This window comes from Sciurus carolinensis, chromosome 4 (assembly GCF_902686445.1).
Source record: "Sciurus carolinensis chromosome 4, mSciCar1.2, whole genome shotgun sequence".
In the NCBI taxonomy this organism is placed as follows: domain Eukaryota; kingdom Metazoa; phylum Chordata; class Mammalia; order Rodentia; family Sciuridae; genus Sciurus; species Sciurus carolinensis.
In genome coordinates, this window is record NC_062216.1 from 83,302,659 (window position 1) to 83,317,244 (window position 14,586).

Genomic DNA, 14,586 nt, shown 5'->3' on the forward strand with positions numbered 1-14,586 from the left:
TGAGAACACTTTAAAGTGTTCACTTTCTTAGTGGTTTTCAGGAGCACAATACATTGTTATTAACTGTAGTTACCATGTAGTACAATAGAACTCTCGAATTTATTCTTCTTCTCTAACTGAAACTTTGTATCCTTAAATCAATATCTCTAATCCCCCCAATTCCTATAACTAGCCTTCTATTCTTTGCTTTTGAGTGTTTTATGTTCTACATATAAGTTAGAATCATGTGGTTCTTCCTGTTCTGTGCCTGTTTATTTCTCTGGGCTAAATGTCATCCAGGTCCATCCCTATTGTCACAAATGACAAGATTTTCTTTTCTAAGGCTGAATAATATTCCATTTTGTAACTGTACCACATTTTCTTTGTTTCCCTTTTTTATTTTATGGTACTGGGGATTAAACCCAGGGGTGCTTTCCTACTGAGCTACATCCCTAGTCCTTTTTTATTTTATATTTTGAGATAGTGTCTTGTTAAGTTGAAGAGACTGACTTTGAGCTTGCAATCCTCCTTCCTCAGCCTCCTGAGTAGCTATTTTTACAGGTGTATGCCACTTTTCTTTATCCATTTATCTATCTGTTGACATTTAGGTTGATTCTATATCTTGGCTTTTTATAAATATGCTGCATTGAAAGTAGGAGTGCAGATGTCTTTTCAGTATATTAATTTCATTTCTTTGGATATATACCCAGTTGTGGAATTGTTGAATTAGTTCTATTTTTAGTTTTAGTGGTTTTTTTTTTTTTGGGGGGGGGATGCCTCCGTACTGTTCTTTGTAATGACTTTGCGATAACTAATTTATATTCCATCAACAGTGTGCAAAGGTTCCCTTTTTTCTACATTCTTTCACTTTCTTAAGTGTCTTTCTGGAATTCCTATTCTTTTTTCTTAATGATTTTCTTGTTTTGTGGCTGAGGACATTATTTTTAGTTATTTTGAAGTTTTCTTCTGGTGCCTACAGTGCTTTATTTTCCTCTAAGTGCTTCTGCTCACTTATCCCCCATTGCTTTCACTATGTCTTTTATGATCGATTTCATCATATATCAGATAATCATTAGTTGTGTATTTATCTTTAGGAGAGATGCAGTTGTATAGTAAGGAATTTAACCTTGTTCAAAGAAAGGTCTGGCTTTTGTGTTTGATTCATGGGACTACTCGGTCTGATAAGTGTGCCTTTGTTTACCTGGGAGCTTTTGGCCATTCCACATAGTCTAACAGTGTAATTCATGGTGAGTATTTTAAGATACATGGTGTTAACTTGAGTTCCACAGAGACTGGAGACTGAGGTCAGCCATCTTCATAGCTAACTATGTTTTTGTTACCCAAGCCCTAGTAAAAATTCTGGTTACTAAAGCCTAGGAGACCTTGGTTGACAGTACTGTGAGCATTTTGTCACCAATCACTGTCAGAGAGTCAACTCTGTTAATGGCTCCACTGGGAGAGAATAGCAGGAAGCTCTAGGTTGAGAACTCTCTTGGTCTCTGCCCTATTGTCTTCCTTTGGCTGTTTCTAATTTTTCTGGCATGGATGGGACTTATCACCATAGGGTTATCTTTTTTTTTTTTTTTTTTTTTTTTTTTTTTGCGGTGCTGAGGATCGAACCCAGGCACTCTACCGACTGAGCTATCTCCCCAGCCCCATAGGGTTATCTCGTTGGGCCATTTCATTCAAAGACTCTTTGGGTCAGTCTGGTTTTTTTTTTTTTTTTTTTTTTTTTTTTTTAATCTTGGCTTGGTTAGTCTGTGCAGAACGAGCCCTCCACTTTTTTGCGTGGGGTGTGCACAATCCTGACAATTGTTCTCAGGGTTAAGGAGGGGAAGGGAGCTAGTGGTAGCATTGAATATAGATTTCCACTAAGTTCTATTTTTCTCTACAATAATTCTGACAGCAGAAGTAGCACAGGGACTGAAGGAACACATTAACAGAAACACATAATATATAGGAGGTAGTCAGGAAAAACTTTGCAGAGTGATATTTAACTGAACCTGAAAGATGATAGAGGTAGCCAGGTGAGGCTGGAAGGAGGAGTATTCCAGGAACCCACATGTACATTCATTTGAACTGGTAGGTCCTTATTACTTGGAGAAGGGAAGCAAGTAAGGTGTCTGTTATAATGGTACACATATTAAAAAATATAGCACCAGGGATATAATAACAGTGGCAGTTTGTAGATTTAAGTTTATAGATTATGGTGGTTGACTAATTAGTATGATGCTGTGTTTTTTTTTTTTTTTCTGATAGATAAATACAGACAGTTTCTAAATGAAATTTTTGCTTAGGGGGTCAGGATTTAAACATATCACATTGGGTATGAGAAGTTTGGCTTTGCGAAGTGTTGAATGTTTATACTAGTTATAAGATTTTTTTCTTAATTTTTAAAAAGTTTTTTGTTTGCCTTTCAGAGGTCATTTGAAGTTTTTTTTTTTTTTAATGGTAATCTGATCAATTAGAGTAACTCTAAGTGGATACTGAAATTTCAATTAACTATTGCTCATACCTAAGTATTTAGATGGCAAACTAATGGTTCGAGGGATTTTGAATTCGTCTTCTAGAATGCCAAAGCAGAATGTAATCACACGTTCCAGGTTTAAACCTTTCAATGCCTCTCACTTGTGTATTAGATTAGATTTAATTGTCTCAATCCACCAATCTTAGCTTTTCATAATATGTTGCCAGCATGCTTTTCAGGCTTTATTTCTGTGTTTCTCTGATAAGTATTTGGTTCTTTAGGGAAAGCAAAAAATTCTTCCTGATTGAAATCAGAGTGGTTACCTCAAGGTCTTACTTAGATGGCCATTCTCTCTGCCTGTTCAGCTGTCTCCACCCATCTCACCTCTTCTTCACAGCCCTTGGTTTCACTCTTCAACCTGGCATTTGTTTTCTGTTCTCCCAGTTAGACATATGCTCTTTCCCTCAAGCTTCTATAGCACGTTCACCTCATTTACTGCTTCCTCATTAAAAAAGGCAGAATAAGTCATGAGAGCCTTTATTTCTACTTTTAACTTTACATCTCTTGATTACAAGAGTCATCTAACTTATTTCAGCCTCTAGTGTGTTAGGACTCATGAAATTTGTTTTTAGCTGACTTATATTTCACATTACTGATTATTTCCCCTATGATCTTTTTAAGGTCTGTTAGCCCACCTTTGAGAATATATATAATTATTTTAAGTTCTCCTGGTTCCGAATATCTCTTCAGAATATTTTATTTATATCTTCATTAAACATTATAATTTAATATCACAGACCAAAGAAACTCCTCATTTGGACTTATTTTTTCCACCTGTTTACTTTTTTCCTTTAACCATTTTCAGATAACCTTTACTGTTTTTCTTCCCAGATTTTCAAATAAGTATACATTCATGATACAGAATTGGCAGTTTCTCCCTGTTTTCATTCTGCCTTATATGTTAATCTGGTAAAAATCAATTGCTTGTGGCCATTTCCCCGTATCCAATATTTCAAGTGTAGAATCCTCGGAACTTCAGCATTCTCTGACCTGGTACTATTTACCTGTGAAACCCTATCTTTACTCCCAAACACAACTTTCTGCCATGGTTATCATTCTGGAAATAGGGCATAATTGGTCCTGAATTGGTCTTCCCATATAGATTAGACTCAGTGTTTGAAAAGTCTTTCCTCTACTTGACTGCTAGTTAATTTCTATTTGTCTGTCAGAGAAGGTCAGCTTGTTGAACCTACTTTGGCCAGCCTAGTCTTCTCATGGTGACAAGAGTTGGAGCTAGAACCCAAACTCCTGCCTTGCTCTGCACTATCAGTTTAGTACCACTGCCCAGATCAATTAAAGGATGACCCTCAAACCTAGTTGGGTGGTTCTTTTCTCCTAGTCACCTTCTAACTCTGTGGTTAAATTATCAGAGAGGACCAACAGCATCAAATCGACTGGATAGCAAGACTGGATAGCCAACACAGTGCCTGGTCAGAGGCAGTTTTCCTCGAATGATTGCTCTGTCTTCAGCTCCATGAATGAACCACATCACAGTACCCCAACCTAGAACACCTTTGTTGCATGTCAGTGTTAGGGCCTCACATGCTCCTGTAAATCCCCACCCGTGACAGTTCAGTACTAGGTCTTGATAGATGGCCTATGGGTAGGGATGTGTTACCACCAGTGCTGTATTAGATAAGTGTACTCAGAACTCTAACAAAGTAACAATGAAGAGGTGGGGTAACTATTGGACATTTTAAGTGCCTCTTTGACTTCTTGATTCAAGACAAGATGTACATTTCTTGAGCAGCTTTGATATGTGGATTGCTGAGGAAAACTGTATAGTCCTAACCTGTCAGGTTAGTAATTCCTTAAAATCGTTAATGAAGTTCTTTATACTAGGAACCTGGTAGAAGTACTTTTCTTAGCTTCTAAAAAAAAATCTTTGATAATGCTTCCTCTAAGAGTTTAAGGAAAAGGTCAGTGGAATTAAAAAGTACTGCTGCTTTCACAGATTTAAACATATTTAAACAAAAGCAAAAAGGAAAAAAATGAGTACAAATGAAAAGCTGCCATTTGCTCTGCAGAACTGTCTGTCCTTTGTTGACTGCAGTTTTATTATGGCAAGAAAATATTCTCAATGCTAGCAAAAGTCTTCGGAGGGAAGTTTAGAAAAGCAGTTGATGAATATCAAGTTAAAGATATTTTGAAAAGCTAAAAGTATATTAACTTTGTCAAAAAATTGAGCTGAATTTACAAACATGGGCATTCATTACTATGATATGGCCCAGTTTCACTATGAGTTTTTAAAATAAATTTAATTGAGGTATAATATGTGTACAGTATACTAATATTCAATATATAGTTTAGTTTTTACATATCTGTGTGAGTTTCAGTGTAATTTGATTATACATTTTATTGGTGGAGTGCTAAATAATTACATTTTGATGTATGGGAATAAAAATGAAATAAAATAACCCCTTGTGTGCCATTAAAAAAAATTCATCTGATTTTGAAAAAATACAAAGCCAACATTCAAAGGTCTTTAAAAACTAGATAAGAACTGTAGATCAGCTCAGATTTACTGACAAATGTTTCTTCCTCTTCAACGATCAGGTGTTTCTGATGGTCAATGGATGATGACCAGCAAATGGAGTTCTTGCCATGAAGAAGTAATTACAGTGCTCTCTTTAATCTCTTGTTTCCTTTCTTTAATTTTAATTCCTGTAGTCAATTGTAGTCTCAAGGTATTACTGTTTGTCCTGACTCAAGAGAATGCAATACATTCATGTAACTTTTATTACAGTATATTGTTACAATTGCTCCATTTTGTTATTTTCGTCAATTCTTTGAATAATTTATAAATTAAACTTTATCATAGAAAAGTACATGTGTATACAGGATTTGGTATTGTTCATGGTTTCAGGCATCCACTGGGGGTCATAGAATATCCCCATATCCGTATAAGGAGTGCTGCTGTATTTTAATTCATGATCAACTTTCTCACAAAACTAAGGTGTTTTACTTATTCTGCGTATAGAAAATATTTAAAGTTTGACCACTGTAACTTGTACTTTGTTATACTGTGGAAGCCTATTTGGTTGAAATTACAAATTGTCATCATGGTATTCAAGTACATTTCTTCATAAATTTCTTAATTTAATAAGAACATTGTTTTTATCATGATACTACCCTAACAAAATTTGTATCCATGTTACCACTGCAAAATCAAATAATTATATATTCCATGCTTACCATTGACAAAATGGTTCTTACTCTTCAACAAGTCAAATATTTCTAATTTCAGTGGGAATATCAGCCCCTACTCATGTGGTATTGTGCACCTGTGTCTCATGCATGCTTGGGCTCAGACCAAGGGACAACCATGTGGTATATCAAATGACTACAGAGACACAACAGTGTTGCCTACTACTACCCTCTAAGACTGGAGGGACTTTGCTGTCTCTAGCTGCAAATATTTTGAGTACCCTCAGTTATCAGTGAATGCTTTTCAAGCTGAGAATGTTGGTTATATTTTTCAGGGAAGTGGGGAAGACAATCAAGTTTTGATCTCCTTTCAGAATGAACTATTTGGTGAAGTGAGAATTTTGGACTTGCCTCTCCTATGCTGTTATTACTGGAGAGTGTGGCAGAAGCTGGAATCGACCAAGTCCATCCTGATTGACTTTATGTGAAAAAATGAAATACACAAGACAAATGCTAAGCCAGATGGAACAGGGACATGAACTGGGCAAATCTTGGGTGAACCAGGAGGGCATTATTTCCCTAGTGAGGACCAAAAGCTTAGCAGATGAACTGTACTGGGAAGAGTTGTTGAATTTGGCTCCAGTTTTCTCTTAGAGTATGGAGGTAAGGAGGCAGGCAGAGAGATCAGCCCTGAAGTCTAATCTGTGAACTCTTCCATATGGAGACCTGCCTAAGTAGTTACGGATAGTGAGTTAGAGGAAGCTCTTACTTGAATTTTGTGCTTTGTGTATTTATAGCCACTTATGGAATATACATTTTTCTTTGGTTATTTATACTCCAAAGGGGAATAATAGCACCATATTGATTATTTCTTATTTGTTTGGGTACAGATTTTAAAGACAAGAGAAATGCTGTAGTCAGGGGGCAGGTAGGATTTTGACCAGTCTCCACTGCTTTTGGAAGTGTTCCAGGTCAATCTGTTCCCTGTCCTGCTGGAACTTCCTGATTGACCTTCCCACAGTAGCCAAAGGGATTCTTTGAAAGTGTGAATCAGATCATGTCAGCGCTCTACTCAAAATGCTTCCATCTCACATCCAGTGATCTTTCCATGCTGAAAAAGTCCTTCTCAGTAGTCTTTCAAACTCTGTTGGCCATGCCTCACAGTGTGTGGTGTATTTTATTTTGCCCTGTAGTACCTGCTTCCACACATGTAAAGTAGATGATACTCATCTGTATTACATGAAGCACACCTGATATTTTCTATTTTCCTTTGTTTCTTCTTTTAATATGCTGACTGTAACAAGAAAAATTTGATTTCATAACATGTCCTTGAGTTATGACCCATTTTGTAAAAAACACTGTGTATAATTTGTTCCATACCTACCTCTCAGACTTCATCTTAACCACTCCCCTCACCTGGCCTTGCTCAGGCCCTCCATCTACACCTATGTCCCTGCTTTGCTTAAGATATGACCTTAGCAACTTTGTTCTTCTCTCTGTCTAGAAGTCTGCTTTCCTAGACAATATTATTCATCACTTCCCATTTCAGGTGGGTCTTTGCTCAAATGTTTTGTCATCCTTTCCTTGCCCTTACCGTCCCTGCATTCTCCATTTTCTTATCCTATGTAACTTTACACTATTGCCCATATGTAGTATACCATGTATTCAATAGATATTTATGTTTGTAATCTCTTATTAGAAAAAGCTCCACTGGAGTAAGGATTTTGTTTTTTCATTCATTGCTCAATCCACAGAGCCTATAGCCACGCCTAACACCAATGTGGGTATCCTTTTATATTTTGAATATATAAATAAATGAAATAAATAAATTTTGAATAAATAAATGAAATTCATAGTCAGGATTGCATTTATCTAACTTTCCAGGAGGCATTCTCTCCCCTTTCTGTCTCGTATCTTAAATTTAAGCCATTGACTTTGGTCAAAGATCCCTATAGTCTCTGTAAGCAAACTTGGAGCCATTATGTCTAGGAATACTGGGGTCCTGTGTCCCTCAAATATGGTCTGGAAAGGGAATGTGGTACAGGGAAAGTCTGTACCCTTGGTCCCACAGGCCTTCCATCTATAGGGAAGAGAAGGACTGTAGGTGGGCCATAGCAGCCTCTGAAGTGTGGGTTCATCTCACCCAGGTGTAGTGTTGGTGTCACCTAGGAATAATATAAAAATTAGGTTCTATCTGGAGGTCCGTAGTGCCAACATTTTTGGTCATCCTTTCTATGGGAATAGTAATATGGACATTCAGATGCCATCATTTTTGCCTGATGTTGAGTGGTTGTGCTGGGCTGGCATAGTGGCAGAGCGCAGTGGCCAGATATGGGTCATGAAATGTGAAAATGCCTGGGTGAGGGGCATTACTGGTTCCCTGGGCTACAGTGAGGCTGCCTGACTGGCACCTCCTGTGGTCTGCCTCTCACTGGTTGAACACACTACTGACTGGCAAGAGTTAAGTATATTTTGTTTTGTCTGCTCAACAAGAAATACTATGCTCTTTGTAGAATTTTTAAGTGATATGAAATATATCATGAGAAAGTAGAAATCTTATGTAATCCTATTTCTGAGGAGAAACACTTTGATCAATTTGATATTTATTCTCTCTCTTTTTTTTTTTTAAAAGCATATACCACAGATAAAAGTTTTGTATTTTGGTTTTTATAAACCTTCTATTTTTTATTTTTTTGGTGGAGGTGGGTATTGGGGAGTGAACTCAGGGTCACTAAACCACTGAGTCACATCCCCAGACCTGTTTTGTATTTTATTTGGAGACAGGGTCTCACTGAATTGCTTGGTGTCTTGCTGTTGCTGAGACTGGCTTTGAACTCGAAATCCTCCTGCCTCATCCTCCCAAGCTGCTGGGATTATAGATGTGGGCCACTGTGCCCAGCTTTATAGATTTTTTCTTTTTAAAAAACATGGCTGTGCAGATTATTTTCACCAAGCAATGTATCACAATCAGTTTTGTACTTCATACTTAATGAAGAACCTAATTCTTTTTTTTTAACCTAATTTTTTTAATGGCTGAATTATATTGCGTATTATAGATTTACTGTATTTTATTGAACTGGGCATAAATACTCCTCATACTACATTTGAATACTCAATGTAAGTATTTATATGGGACATACTGTGTGTGATGATTTTTTAAAAAACTCTGTGGCCCTGTTTGGACATCTTCAGTGATTCCTGAAGGATAAAGTCTAGTCCAGTGTTTCATAGAAGTATTCTATGAGATACAAAGTTTTAATTTTAAATTTTCTAGTATGCATATTAGAAGTAAAAAGAAATTAATGAGGTATTTTTAATAACATTCCATCAAATATATCCAAAATATTATAATTTTGCTGGGTAATCAACATAAAGTCTAACTAAAAAGATATTTTACATTCTTTTGGGATACTAAATCTTGGAAATCTATGTATTTTATACTTAAAACACATCTTATTTGAATTATCTATATTTCAGGGGCTCAGACAGGCTAATGTGACCGTTGGCTGCTGACGTGATAATATAGGTTGAGATTTCTTAGCCTAGTACTTAAGGTGCTTCACAAATGATCTAGCCAACCTGCTCTTGCTCCTGAAGCCCCCATATCCCACAAACCTGCAGCACTTTCTCTGTTTTTCCTGAATCCTACCATACTTCAAATGGAATTTTTCAACCTTGGCACTATTGATATTTGGAGAAGATAATTCTTTGTTAGGGAGATTGAATTGTGCATTGTAATGTTTAGCAGCATCCTTGGTCTCTACCCACTAAACAGGACCCACCAGACTGCCAGCTGTGACAGTCAGAGATATCTGCAGATGGAGAACCAGGGCTTTAAGGTCAATCTCAAATCTCTGACTTATCCACTAAGAGTTTTCCTAGCTACCTGGGTAAGACTACATCTGTGACTTGCCCTTCTGAATTTGACTTATTGTCTAGCCAGTATGGATAAAAGCTCTTTTTTATCATAAAGGTTTGAGAAATGTGTATTAAAGAAATTCCGTCTTTTTATTTTTTAAGGTGGAAATTTTATTGATTTTATAACGGAAACTTACATTTTTTGGTTCTTCAGCAAGCAAATCCCAATCAGTCATTGCTGGGGAAGCGTCTTGTATGCAGTGGTTGGAGGCATGACAGATGAAGGAGAAGGTCTTCCTTTCCTTCCTGACCCTGCAGTCATGCAGAGCACATGTCCTAGATTTTTTTCATATACAGCTTGAAGCCCTGAGCGAGAAGGAAGATAGCATTAATGGTGTCAGGTGGCAGCTGCTGTGGTGTCTTGGCCAGACCATTCCTGTTACATGCTGGCATTGTGCTTCTGGTTTTTGGCTTTCCATTGTTTTCTTTGGTTCCCATCTGTTTTTCTGCACTTGGTCTTCCAAACTTGTCTCAATTTATGAGCCCTTAATATCCTTCCCTTTTTGTTCCAGTCACCCAAGTCAGTTTTCATTTTTTTCCACTGAAAGATTCTTAACTAATAAATTAGCCTGGGGAACCATTTGGGAATTGCTGGTTCCAAGCACTGATTTTGCCCTTATATCTTGTTTTATGTTTTGATTTTTCTAGCTTCCAGGTCTGTGACTTTTCTCCCCAATTTTCTCCTTAAGGTTTTTCATGCAGGAGCTGTAACTTTTCTCACATCATTTAGCATGTTGCCTACATTTTAGAAATGCTGAATGGAGAGGTTGTATTTGGATATAATCTGCTTCATTTTGCTGAGGAGCTCCGACTGTCTTGACGAGCCACCAACTGCTGCTGAAAACTTGGGGGCAGGGCTAACCTGAACATCCTGGGAACAAATGGGATTGTACTAAGTAAAAAATTTTAGATAACAGAATAAGTGACTAGGCATTTTTAGTGACAAGATTAACCTACTGGCAGTAGTTGATGAATTGAGAAGTATAATTTGCAGAAATGGTAGATTGATTACTAAAGAGCATCAATAGTTGGGAATGGCTAATATCTCAAGGATGAATGAAGGATAAAGGAAGGTGGTAAAACCTTGAAATCATGATGTGATTCTACTATGTAAAGCAGGGTACAAAAATGAGGATATCTGGTAATGTGAACCTGTACTGTCTTCCACTGTGATGTTGGAGTGTTACATAATGAAGTGTTATAACCCATTTGGCCTGTGGATGCAAGACACACTGGAATGACAGCCGGATGGAAGAAAAGTGTAAGCAGAGAACAGATAAGATTGGTACAGAGGTGACAGATTGGGAGATCGAGTTGGTCTTTGTCTTGCCTGAATTCATTACTAACCTGGGCTTGTGTTGATGCCCTAAGGAGTGGGCAGGTGAATGTATGTTGAGATGGGAGTTAGAGATGAGGGGTAAGTGGCATTGTAGTAAGACTGTGGCAGTACGTACTGTCAGATTGCCAGTGTCTTTGTTCCTAGAACAGATACCTGTTTGGGTCCATGGACTGACTTAATCAGTGGAATGTGAGAGCTGGCAAGTGCCCTGCAGGGGTGTGGATATCTTAGAGCACTCATCCAGGATTTGTTGGATGCTGAACTTAGGGAAAAAGATTGTTTGTAGACCCCACCTGCTGGTAGGAATGGGGCTGTCAGAACAGTTTCTGTTCTCTACCTTTTTGGGTAGAAAACAGGCAAAGCTTCTGCTCATTTACTGTATAAATTGAACATCTAATGAACCTGACTGGAACAAACATGCAGTGACATCCAGGTATCTTTTTTTTCCTAGTCAGCTTAATCCTTTGCAAGGCCAAGGGTGAAAGATTAGACATGATCGAGTAATTTTTTTCATTAGTTTCAGTATAAAAAATAAGTTTACCGTGATGGAAGAGGCACAAATATTTATTGATCTACTATTTTTGTGCTAGGCATTTGTACATATGGGAGGGTATGAGTGTTTCCTGGGAGAATGCAAATTTGAATTGAAAACAAACATAATTTAGAAATAATAGATAAATTTATACAATTAAGAAGGTTATTGAGGAATATATTCTGGTAATAAAATATACTAGTATTATACCTGGAAATGACTGTTTAGAGACAACACTGGGAAAAAGATTTGGGTGATAGAGTTGAATATAAAAATTCAGAAAGAATTAATAGAAAGTAGAAAAATTAGTCTCTTATTTGCCCAATATGTTTTGGGAGAAAAGTCTGGTAATAAAATTTCATGATTTGTTTTTGTCTATAAGGAACAAAGTTAAAATCAAAATACAAAATGCATCTCCTTTGGTGGGGCTACTATTTGATGTTGCATGTTTTAGGAATACTGTGAAGAACACAAGAATATCTGTAGAAACAGAAATGAAAGTGATGACAAACCTAGAAAGTAGATTTGCTGGGAAAATTATCTCTGTTTCTACTGAGATTTGAACAGGAAAAAATAAATAAATTGTGAAACAAGTATTTGAGAACAAGTTAATAGTTGATAGAAGGGCCTGAAAGTCACTAAAGGGAAACAGTAGGATTTTTTCCAACAGAAAGTTTTAGGAAGAGTATCATTGACTTCCAATTATGGTTTCATGTCTGTTCTTCCCAAAGGCAGGTGTACTCAAAACCCCTCCTGGCTCCGATAGAAGATTCTGTAGTCTTGATGAGATTGTGTGCATTAGAATCACTTCTCCTGGAAAGGGGATGCTGAAGGGTGCTTGAATAAAATATTAAAAATTATGAAGGACATAACAAAGGCCAATCAGTCTTTTCTTTTCCCCAGACCCCCTAAGATGAGAACAAGGGTTATTTGATGAAATTAAAGAGTAGCAAATTAAGTGCTAATAAAATGAGATAGTCACTTATATAATTCATTGCCATGGGAGGTCACACGGGCAAATTCTGTGGCCAGATTAAATATGAGGTTGAATAATTTTATGACCACTAATGATATTTTTAGCAGTCAAGACTGATACTGTGAAGAAAGTGATCTTATTACATTCCCCAGTAGATGGTTTGCCAGGACCTCTGGCAGGTGGTGTCTGAAAAGTGTGAGAGCAGACCTTGTGGGCTCTAATCTTAGGTGGGCATTGTAACACAAATTAGTTTTTAAGGTGAATGATCCCAAGCATCCCATTCGTACTTTTGTCCCATCTTCTCTTGTGGAGGTCCAAAAGTGTTTTCCAATTAGAAGCAATTGAGAAAGTCATTGCCCAGAATTAAGAAAATCTGTGGAATCTGAGGTGGGGGATCACAAGTTCCAGGCCAGCCTTGACAATTTAGTGAGACCCTATCTCAAAATAAAAAAGTTAAAAAGGGTTGGGGTATAGCTCAGTGGTAGAGCAGTAGGTTCAATCCCCAGTATTTTTGGGAACTGCTCAACTTATTTATTGAATGCCATTCACATGTCAGGTATTCTTTCTCTTGGAGTTTTAAAAATCTTTTGGGAGTTTTAAAAATCTTTTGGGGATATAAACAATTTTTTTATCAGTTCCATTTCAAGTGATGGGGCTTGGCTAAAAGTATTCTGTGAAGTTGCATGGAAGCAAAAAGCAGCAAAGGAATACTCAACTTGGGAGGTTTAGGGAAGGCTCCCAGAGCAGGTGACCTTTGAACTGAACCTCAGTGTATGAGTAGGAGTTAATCTTCATGCAAGGTAGGGAAGGACAGTTGGGTTAGAAGGAACAAACTGAACACAGGGTTCAGAGAGGGAACATGACTTCCTGTGTCAGGACACTACCATCGTTTAGCAACACTGATGGAGGCAGAAGAGACCATAAAGAACAAGCCAGATGAGCAAGCGTCCTGGGTTTGCCTGAGACCTCTTGCCCGCAGCAGAGCTTCCTGTGCAGGCCTTAGTGGGTTTTGGGGAGTAGGGAAGAGAAGGGGAAGAACTTTGAGGAAGTGTCTCACAGTGCATCTGTGACAGCCTAGGATTCATCAGCTCCCTCTTTGGTCCACATCAGTAGTTACTTGGCAGTGAGTCTTGTGGGTCACATAGCTCTGCTTCATTTTTACTCTCTGCCTGAAATGATCTTTATCACCACTGTTAGTGTTAAAAAACAAATAAAAGAGACCCCCCCACCCCGTGTTTGAGAAGAGGGAGGTTCTTCTAGACCTTACATAAATTGGGGTGAGCCCTCTGTGACTGTCTCGTCTTGTTCCCTTGGACTCTGCCTAGAGCCAGCTCAGTCTTTGGTGGTAAAGAAGAGGCAGAAGTTGGCCTGACCCCAGCTTCTGCTTTCTCTCTGAAGTTGGCTCAGGAAACAAGCAGGAAAACGTACAATATTGAGGAGCAGAAGCAGATGGATTGAAATGTTAAAAATCTGTTTTATTAAATGAGTTCAGCTAACAAAATAATTTAATTAGGAAAAAAAAGGAAAGCCCCCAAACTCTGTTCCTTCTTTAGTAATATTTAAATGTGGAATTTCATTTATCTTTGAGAATTTCTGTATCATTAATGTTGATACTGTTAAGAAGAGGCAAATGGAAATGGGAGAAGTCTTATAAATATTGGTTTTCTTGGTGGTCCAATCTTTGTGGTAGAGGCTTTTTATAAAAAATATTTTTTAGTTGTAGATGGACACAATACCTTTATTTTATTTATTTATTTTTATGTGGTGCTGAGGATTGAATCCAGTGCCTCATGCATGCTAAGCAAGCACTCTACCACTGAGGTACAGTTCTACCCCCCCCCCCTTTTTTTTTTTTTGATACTGGAGATTTACCACTCTGGTGATTTACCACTGAATTACATCCCCAGCCCTTTTTTTTCATTTTGAGACAGTCTCACTAAGTTGCTTAGGGCCTTGCTAAATTGCTAAGGCTGGTCTTGAACTTGCAGTCCTCCTGTCTCAGCCTCTTGAATTGCTGGGATAACAGGCATGCACCACTGCACCCAGCTTTTGTGGTAGATGCAAATACTTTATTATTATTTGTGTCATTACATAGTGCGTATGCAATTGGCAGTTTTCCTTGTCATGTTATAGAACTGTGTAATTGGGATATGAATAACCTTTTCCAT

At 37.6% G+C, this 14,586-nt stretch overlaps 1 protein-coding gene across 1 annotated transcript in view; it reads left to right on the plus strand.

The window, feature by feature from the left end:
• The window catches only part of Dera (deoxyribose-phosphate aldolase), a 119,220-nt gene that overhangs the window by 26,734 nt on the left and 77,900 nt on the right, over positions 1–14,586 (plus strand). The gene's annotated exons all lie outside the window — the stretch shown is intronic.